Source organism: Giraffa tippelskirchi, chromosome 1 (genome assembly GCF_054371585.1).
Source record: "Giraffa tippelskirchi isolate mGirTip1 chromosome 1, T2T-mGirTip1v1.2.pri, whole genome shotgun sequence".
NCBI classification, from domain to species: domain Eukaryota; kingdom Metazoa; phylum Chordata; class Mammalia; order Artiodactyla; family Giraffidae; genus Giraffa; species Giraffa tippelskirchi.
The window spans coordinates 156,069,960-156,080,060 of NC_137275.1; the positions used below are offsets into that span (position 1 = coordinate 156,069,960).

The 10,101-nt window shown below is 39.1% G+C and overlaps 1 long non-coding RNA gene across 1 annotated transcript; it reads right to left on the bottom strand.

Moving 5' to 3' along the window:
• Positions 1 to 458: 458 nt before the first annotated feature.
• LOC145510188 (uncharacterized) lies at positions 459 to 8,349 on the bottom strand. The gene is made up of 3 exons (XR_014056874.1): positions 8,024 to 8,349; positions 3,205 to 4,188; positions 459 to 2,928 (listed from the first exon to the last, which is right to left on the bottom strand). It is a non-coding gene; the product is annotated as an uncharacterized LOC145510188 (long non-coding RNA).
• Positions 8,350 to 10,101: the final 1,752 nt, after the last annotated feature.

Consider the following 10,101-nt stretch of genomic DNA (forward strand, 5'->3'; position numbering starts at 1 on the left):
ATAAATTCTCCCTTTCCTCTAGCCACAGACACTGTTCAGGGCCTAACCCCTGCACTGATTCACCCCCATCTCCTCTGGAACCTGCTGTGCTCCATCAACAGTTTCCTCTCCATATGACAACACTTATCAGTGTGGCTCTCTTCCCATAGCCTATAAACGTGCTCAGGTCTCCCTCACACTAAAAACTATAATCTTCTTTTTAACCTGAGTCTTTCTCTTTCCCTTCATTTTCAGCCAGAGTTTTTGTTGAAGGATTGTCATTATCACCAATTCCTCTCTTCTCACTCACTCTTCAACTGTTAGCAATCCAACTTTTCTTCTCTTCACTCTACTGTAGCTGAGTTTGTGAGCCCTGCTGATGGCTTCCCTGTTGCTAAATAAACCCTAAGCAAGAGGTTATCTTTCTTGAACTCACTGTTGCACTGGCATTGGGTCCCTCATTCCTTTTAGTTCCTTCATTTGTCTTTACTTTTCTGATACTTGGTGCTTCTACCCCCCTCACTACTCCTTTCCAGGCCTCTTTGTGAGTTTTTCCCCCACTGTCTTCGGTTCACTGATCTTTTTCTCTTCAGGCTCTATTTGGTCAGTTTCATTCAAGTTCTTGTAGAACATTACTATCTGTATGCAAATGTGTCCTACAATTTTGTCTTAAGTTCCCATGCCTCCTTTGAACTTAAGACACACAAAGTTTTTTGCACAACTCTCTTATGGTTCCATTGGCTCTTCATACTTCACATATTCAAATCTGAATTCATTTTATGAATCAAGGCTCTGTCTTCTCCACGTCTGTCCTCCACAAACTCCTGCATTCCCCTATATTCTCATCTCAAAAAATAAAGCTTAAATACACTTGAGCATCCAAACTAAGTACCAGGAAGTTCCTCTCTTCTGTCTCTACACATCTAATCTTTAAGTTCTGTTTACTTTGCCTTACAAATATTTCTTGAATTTGCCTTACAAATATTTCTTGAACACAGGATATTCTTGAATATCCTGTGTTTAGCATTATATCCACTCCTACGGTTTCTACTTTAACCATGGCTCTTGAGGACCACTACAATGCTTCTATAACTGGTTTTTCCATCCTTAGTTTTGTTCTCATAAATTCATTCTTTATACCCCAGCCAAAGTAATCTGTGTAACATGCAAATCTAAGTAGGGAGACTTCACTCACTCCTTACTATCTACATAATGATGTCAAAGTTTCTGAACATGCCACACAAGACCCTCCATGACCTGGCTCCAACAGATGCCCTCAGAATTTCTTTCCACAATTTTCTAATTTATAGTTTATGCTCTTAATATAGTGATCTGCTTATAGATCTGTACACACATGTTGTGTTTCATACTTCTGGATCTATTCCTTCTTTCAGGATCACCCTTCCTGATCACCTTCTTCTAACTAACCCAAACCAATCTTCCAAACTTCAACTTGGTTCTGGTGATGGTTCATTTTACATGCCAACTTGGCTAGGCCATAGTATGCAGATATTTAGTCAAACGTTATTTCAAATGTTTCTAGGAGATATTTTTAGATGAGAGTACCACTTAAATCAGCAGTCTTTGAGTAAAGCAGACTGTTCTCCTTAATGTCAGTAGGCCTCACTAATCAATTGACAGCCTTAGTAGAAAAGTGACTGACCTTCTTGGAAGAAGAGGGAATTTTGCCAGCAGACAGCCTTTGGACTCAAACTGCAATTCTTTCCTGGGCCTCCTGTTCTAATCCTGCAGATTTTGCATTTGCCAGGTTCCAAAATCAAGGGAGTCAACTCCTTAAAATAAATCTCTAACAAAATTTTACTTATAATACCTTTTTCTCTTTTTGTCTCACTGGCTTAATTTTCATTATAAAAATTATCAAGTTAAAAATGAACTGATTTATTTATTCATTTACAAACTTAATTATTTTTTCACTGGATTACCAACTAAATGAAGCCAGGGTCCTTAACTCTGTGCTGCTTCTCAAGTAGCGAGCACATAGTAATCATCAAAACCCATCTTAAGTAAATACACTAAGAAGTTATGTGTTCATAACTCTATAATGCTGGTGGGGAGAGATTACAAAAACACAATTCTTGCTATTGAGTATCTTTCAAACTGCTTGGGGTGTTGAGGTTAACACTGATGAAATTCTCAAGGAATAAGATAAGGCAATAGAGGTGACAAGTTGTGTGATGTGGACCAAGGCTAGAAGATTCAGTGGAAAATGAGATCTATGACACTAGAGACAACAGACAGCAAGCAAGACCCTGTACTGGCCCTGTTGAATGGGTAGAATTTTAATAAGCATAGAGAAAAATGAATGAAAACAGGGAGACCAACATGAATGATAAGTTAACATGAGATGGAAAACATAAGAATTCTGACAATGGAGGTTAGAAGCACTTGAAAGTGGCAAGAAAATTAGCCTTATAGCCTGCAAGGAAATACAAGGCAAGTGACAAAAATTTATCTGTCATCTATATAGGTTTGGTAGCCCAATAGAAGCCATTGAATGCTTCTGAAACGACAGACCTGAGAAAGATTGAGAGGTTAACTTATGAAAAACTAGGCATAGTGTTAGGCAGCATGGACTGAATGGTAAAAATTCTGGAGTAAAGTAAACCTAACTTAATCTCCCTGCAGACTGTCCTTGCATCAGTTCATCGGTACCTCATTTCTCAAGGCCCATGGTATTGTTGGGAATCTTTCCACAGGCTTGCATCACCCAGATTCAAGCTACACACTCTAGTTAGGTGAATGAGTGTGCTCAGCATCTTGCCATCCTTCTCTCCTTTCTTATTTTTGATGCTTCTTTCTCTAATACAGGAGCCTCACATCGACCCAGGGTAAACTGAAGTCCAATCCCAGATCTTTCACCACTCACTGATATGTAACGTTCTAATCTTTAGGAATCTCTGAATAGCCTGTTGCCAAATCAGATATCAACTCACAACTAAGGCTCAGTTCAGTTCAGTTCGGTCGCTCAGTCGTGTCTGACTCTTTGCGACCCCATGAATTGCAGCACACCAGCCCTATCTGTCTATCACCAACTCCCGGAGTCCACCCAAACCCATGTCCATCGAGTCGGTGATGCCATCCAACCATCTCATCCTCTGTCGTCCCCTTCTCTTCCCGCCCCCAATCTTACCCAGCATTAGGGTCTTTTCCAATGAGTCAACACTTTGCATGAGGTGGCCAAAGTATTGGAGTTTCAGCTTCAACATCAGACCTTCCAATGAACACCCAGGATTGATCTCTTTTAGGATGGATTGATTGGATCTCCTTGTAGTCCAAGGGACTCTCAAGAGTCTTCTCCAACACCACAGTTCAAAAGCATCAATTCTTCGGCGCTCAGCTTTCTTCACCGTCCAACTCTCACAACCATACATGACCACTGGAAAAACCACAGCCTTGACTAGACGGACTTTTGTTGGCAAAGTAATGTCTTTGCTTTTAAACATGCTACCTAGGTTGGCCATAACCTTCCTTCCAAGGAGCAAGCGTCTTTTAATTTCATGGCTGCAGTCACCATCAGCAAGAATACACAGAAGAACTGTACAACTAAGGCTATTTAACCTTAACTCAGTGTTTGTACCTCTTTCTGGGAATAAATATTCCCAAATTTAGGAGGTTTGAAGAATCTCAATACAATAATCTTGTCAGTTCAGACTAAAGTCAGGCTTATTGACAGAGTAGCTATGACCTTAGGGCCCAATTCTTATATCCTGGTTACTGTCTTTTTTCTTATGGTGTTCTGTGTTTGGCAACATCTACCTGTTCACAAGTGGCTTAAAGTGTTTAATATTCTTAGAATAGACTGCTCAACTCTGAATTGGCAAGTCAGTATTACATCTATTATCTATTATGAACCATTTTGAAATGACTAGAGTACACAAAGTCCAAGTAAAACTAAGTAATCAAAAGGCTAGTTCAGTTCAGTTCAGTCGCTCAGTTGTGTCTGACTCTTTGTGACCCCATGGACTGTGCATGCCAGGCTTCCCTGTCCATCACCAACTCATGGAGCTTACTCAAACTAACATCCATTGATTTGGTGATGCCATCCAACCATCTCATTCTCTGTCATCCTCTACTCCTCCCACCTTCAATCTTTCCCAGCAGCAGGGTCTTTTCAAATGAGTCAGTTTTTCACATCACATGGCCAAAGTATTGGAGTTTCAGCTTCAGCATCAATCCTTCCAATGAATACTCAGGACTGATCTCCTTTAGGATGGACTGGTTGGATCTCCTTGCAGTCCAAGGGACTCTCAAGAGTCTTCTCCAACACCACAGTTCAAAAGCATCAATTCTTCGGCACTCAGCTTTCTTTATAGTCCAACTCTCACATCCATACATGACTACTGGAAAAACCATAGCCTTGACTAGATCCATGTAAAATCAGAACTACTTTTCAATAGCATAATTAAGCAGTAACCCAAAGGAACTAGCCAGAAATCTTTGCTCTTCTTAAGACAAGTTCACACTGGCTTGCTTGCTTAAAACAGTTTGATTTAGTTTTCAACTGGTCATATTCAAACTAGTTTGATTTAGTTGAATTCACTTAGAAAAACCCAAAGAAGAACTAGTTTAATCCAGTCAAAACTTCCCTGGGATATAAAATTATACTCTCTATAGACATCTTTGAATCCCCAGCATCTAATCCAAGACTTAACACAGAGTAGAAGCTTAATACCTATAGTTAGAACCATGGATGACCAAAATGGAACAACTGAATATTAACCTGGTGGACAAGAGGACACTACATCCTGAGACAGGGACTGATGACAAGGATTCTTTTCACTGAAGGTACAGATATTGTACAATATATAGCCACTACCTACACGTATTTTGAAATGTTAAAATTTAGTTGTGCTGAAAGTGTAAAATACACATCAGATTTCAGACAATTTAAAAAAAGTACAATATCTCATTAATTTAAAAAATTCATTATACAGTCTAAAAATATTTTTGAATATATTAGTTTAATTAAAATATATTATTAACATTGATTAATTTTTTTTTTTTTTTGCTCCTTTTTTTAAGGGGACTGCTAGAAAATGTTAAAACACATATGTGGCTCATGTTTCTGTTAGGCAGTTTTGTGCAATGTCCTGCCACTGCTCACTCATTAGAAGTGTCTATCATCACCTAATCAACACCTCAGAACAGGCCCAGGATACTTTGCCACACACATCAGGAATGTGCACTTTAAGTAACTTCCACTTTTTATTTCAAGGACTATATTACCTGTACTTCTAAAAACAAAAAACTTTTCCACTCCATCTGTCATCAAATTCTGTTTTTTCCTTGAAATAGTTCCCAAATCTGCTCTTTTCTCTTTCTCTTCCACTGGATTTGTATATTCTTTGTCTCACCCAACTCTCCACTTCTAATATATCTTATACCTTTGAGTATGTCTCTTAAAATGGAAAAACAAATGCACGTTAAATTTAATATCGCAGGCAATTTCTGACCTCCATGATACCCAGTCTCTTCCTGGACCACCAATTTATTTTTTATTTTTTTCAAATTTCATTAACCAACGACAGTGATTAAGAGCTGACTCACTGGAAAAAGCACCCTGATGCTAGGTAAGATTGAGGGCAGGAGGAGAAGAGGGCAACAGAGGATAAGATGGTTGGATGGCATCATCGACTCAATGAACATGAGTTTGAGCAAACTCTGAGAGGTAGTGAAGAACAGGGAAGACTGGCGTGTTGCACTCCACAGCATCAGAGAGTCAGACACAACTGAGCTACTGAACAACAAGTGATTATTATATGCTAGGCACTGTGCGAAACACTTTTCCAATACCAACTCATTCAGTCCTCATAGCTTCATTATGAAGATTATTCTACTGTCCTCATTTCATCGATGGAAAAACAACACAGAAAAACAACATTATCTTGTTCAAGATAATGACAACTAGTAGTTGGTAGGGCCAGGATTTAAACCAAGTAATCACTGTATTATTTACTTAGCCCCTTGGGGCAGAGCTGGTCTTCCCCCTGGAAGATTTATCTCTCAAGATTTGCCCTATGCAGGAAAGGATGAACAGCAGCAGCTCTGAGTCATTCTTACGCTTTCCCTTGATCATGATCTTCCATGCTGTTATGATCTATCTGTTCTCTATCTCATTGTGCCAGGGTCCTTCCTTTTGATTTCCCAGATATCAATAATCTAATGAAATCTGGCCACCTGATGCAAAGAACTGACTCACTTGAAAAGACCCTGATGCTGGGAAAGATTGAAAGCAGGAGGAGAAGGGGATGACAGAGGATGAGATGGTTGGATGGCATCACCAACTCAATGGACATGAGTCTGAGTAAACTCCGGGAGTTGGGGATGGACTGGGAGGCCTGGCGTGCTGTGGTTCATGGGGTCCCAAAGAGTTGGACATGACTGAGCAACTGAACTGAATTGAATGCAGATTTTAATCCAAATTATGGAAACTAAAAACTCTTAATAATACAATTTTTTACATTGTAAAGGGTTTTCAGTTTACAAAGTATTTGAGATAAAATTGTAAATTACCAGTGTGTAGATGGGAGAAAACGTGTCCATTGTGATCCTGATTTTTGGAGAAACTGACTTATCTCATGGGGTTGCAAAGAGTCGGACAGGACTGAGCGACTGAACTGAACTGAACTGAACTGACTTATCTCAAAGAAGTTTTTCTAATGGTGGAACCTGAGGCATTGTGATAGATCACTGAGTGGGAGAATAATGGTATCACTGGGAACATTGCTTACTCTCCCTGCATTTTTAAATAGTTATGTTATTTCACTCATGCACACATATCCTGTTTGACTCACAAAAGGATTTAGGGATTTGAGGCAGTTTTCAAACATAAATACAATGTAACAGGTTTAAATAAACTGATGAAGAAATTGTTACTGTTACTCATCTTCTCAGTGACAAGAATCCAAATCTCTGTTCCAGTTGCTAGTATATTCATTATGGCCTGAAAAACAGAGGCATAAGGCACACTCCAAAACCACAGACTCTTTTCACTAGTAGGGCTTTGCCCCAGTCGACCTGCTGAGCTAAGCTAGAGCTACCATGGGTACTGAGTAACCCCTCCAACTCCTTTAATTTATTTTTCAATATTATTGAGATAGAGTTGACATGTAACACTGTATTAGCTCAAGGTATACAACATAAAGATTTGATATGTATCTATATTGTGAAATTATTACCACCATAAGCCTAATTAACATCAATCACCTCAGATAGAAACTGTGTTTCTTTGTGATAAGAACTTTTAAGATCTACTCTTAGTAACTTTCAAATATGCAATGCAGAATTTTGAACAACAGTCACCATGCTGTACATTACATCCCCAGAATGTATTTATCTTCTAACTGGAAGTTTTTACTTTTTGACCACCTTCACTGAATTCTTCCACTTCTGGCAAACTCCCACCCCTGGCAACCACGAGTCTGTCTCTGTTCTACACATTTGTTTACTTTTTAGATTGCACATATAAGTAAGATCATACATAAATTGTCTTTCACTGTCTTATTTCACTAAACATAATACCCTCAAGGTCTACCCATGTTGTCACAAATAGCAATTTTTTTTCTTTTTTATGACTGAATAATATTTTGTTGTGTATACGTGTCACATTATTGTTGTCCATTCATCTATTGATCAACATTTAGGTTACTTCCATGTGTTGGCTACTGTAAATAATGCTAAAATGAACATGGGAGTGCAGGTATCTTTTTGATACAGTGATTTAACTTCCTTTGGATATATACCCAAAAGTTCAATTCAGTCACTCAGTCATGTCCGACTTTTTGCAACCCCATGAATTGCAGCACACCAGGCCTCCCTGTCCATCACCAACTCCCAGAGTCTACCCAAACCCATGTTCATCGAGTCGGTGATGCCATCCAACCATTTCATCCTCTGCCGTCCCCTTCTCCTCCCACCCCCAATCCTTCCCAGCATTAGGGTCTTTTCCAATGAGTCAACCCTTCTCATGAGGTGGCCAAAGTATTGGAGTTTCAGCTTCAACATCAGTCCTTCCAATGAACACCCAGGATTGATCTCTTTTAGGATGGATTGATTGGATCTCCTTGCAGTCCAAGAGACTCTCAAGAGTCTTCTCCAACACCACAGCTCAAAAGCATCAATTCTGCCAGCGCTCAGCTTTCTTCACCATCCAACTCTCACATCCATACATGACCACTGGAAAAACCATAGCCTTGACTAGACAGATCTTTGTTGGCAAAGTAATGTCTCTGCTTTTAAATATGCTATCTAGGGAAATTGCTAAACCAGAGGGCAGTTCTAGTTTTAACTTTTTAAGGAACCTCAAAAATCTCACTGTTTCCCATTCAGGCTGCACATATTTATATTTCCACCTGACTACTTTTAAAGATGAGTCTAGAGATCAACCTAATAAGCTGATTTGAGCTTCCTTTTCTCTGGGCCCTTTTCAGGTTCCTACTGGGCCTTCAGACACAGAGTGCCTCCTAAGCAGAAGGCACTTCCAGTCCTCGGCTCACCACACCAATTTCTTAGTAGACAGAAAAAAATGGAAATGAAGACATATAAGTGATGTCTCTCAGCTTGTTTTGTCTTTAATTTGGTTAGTTCTTTCACTAAAATCTCTACCTTCTCCTTCACTATGGTAGTATAATTTAGTTAAGCTAGGAACTGCATTTTGACTTTGAACTATTTTAGAGCTGCCTCTTCCCTGAGGATGGAGTAAGGCTTCTAGAGTGTCTTTGGAACTGGAAGTGTTGGAGAGATGGCGGAAACCAACTGAGTCAGCAAGAGAAGAGACCGCACATGAAAAACAAGGATTTGGGTGGACTATAAAAGAAGCCACAGGGAAGATAAACAAACAAGAACACACACCCTAAGATACTAAGAGAAACACAATGATTTATCAGTCAAAATGTCCATATTGCAAAGTCAACAAAGTTACTCAAAGAAATATAGTTTTCTTTTCTGTACTTTAGACCATTAAAAAGATTTTGTCCCTACATTCTTATTAAGAACACTACATGATATAGTGCACAATGTTCTCAATAACATGCCTTTACTACATTTCCTAGAACTTACCACATCTCTTGCTGTGAATGCAAATCAGTAAAAGCAAATCTAAAAGGGCTGTTTTCTCTGGGTAACATACTATACAGGATAGCCAGCACTTTTTTCTTTTTTTTTCTATGAAATAGCATGTATTTTCAATATAGAAAGCAAAGTAACAAATCAATCCCTAGCAACCAAATATATCCCAAATACAAGTACTTTAGCAATTCAGTTTGTCAAAATAGTGTTTTCACTTTTGTCTATCAGTTTGGTACTCACAAAATACATGAAAGTGAAAGTGAAATTGAAGCCGCTCAGTCGTGTCCAACTCTTTGCCACCCCATGTACTGTAGCCCACCAGGCTTCTCTGTCCATGGGATTTTCCAGGCAAGAATATTGGAGTGGGTTGCCATTTCCTTCTTCACAACACTTTTTTCATAACAAATAAATCACTGGAAGCACTAATAAATGAAATTTGTAATTTTTAAATTGGGGCTTCTCTGGTAGCTCAGTGGTAAAGAATCTGCCTGCCAACGCAGGAGGCCTGGGTTAGATCCCTGGGTCGAGAAGATTCCCTGGAGAAGGAGATAGCAACCTATTTCCAGTATTCTTGCCAGGGAAATCCCATAGACAGAGAAGCCTGGTGAGCTAGAGTCCATGGGGTTGCAAAAGAGTTGGACATGACTTAGCAACCATATGTATACATAAGTATATAATTTTTAAATTATTTCTATCAGAGAAAATTAATATTGACAATTTATGTGCCCCTTTGTAGCCTTTTATTCCCCACTGTTGGAGTTTGCCCTACTAAGAGAACTTCTGCCCATGGGATCCTAATTTATCCACAGGTAATTTATCCATAGGTAATTAGATCAAGGTAAGCTCCTGACCCAAGGGTAACCTGTTGCTAGGCTGAGCTGAGTTAATCAGATTTCTCATACCAAGAAATTAAATTAAGAAACACAAATCCTGCTATAGTGATTTACTCTGGAAAAAAGAGCTGAAAGGACTAGAGTGAGTTTCTTGGACAGTCAAACCATAGCCACACCACAGTTGTAGAGAAACAGAATCCCT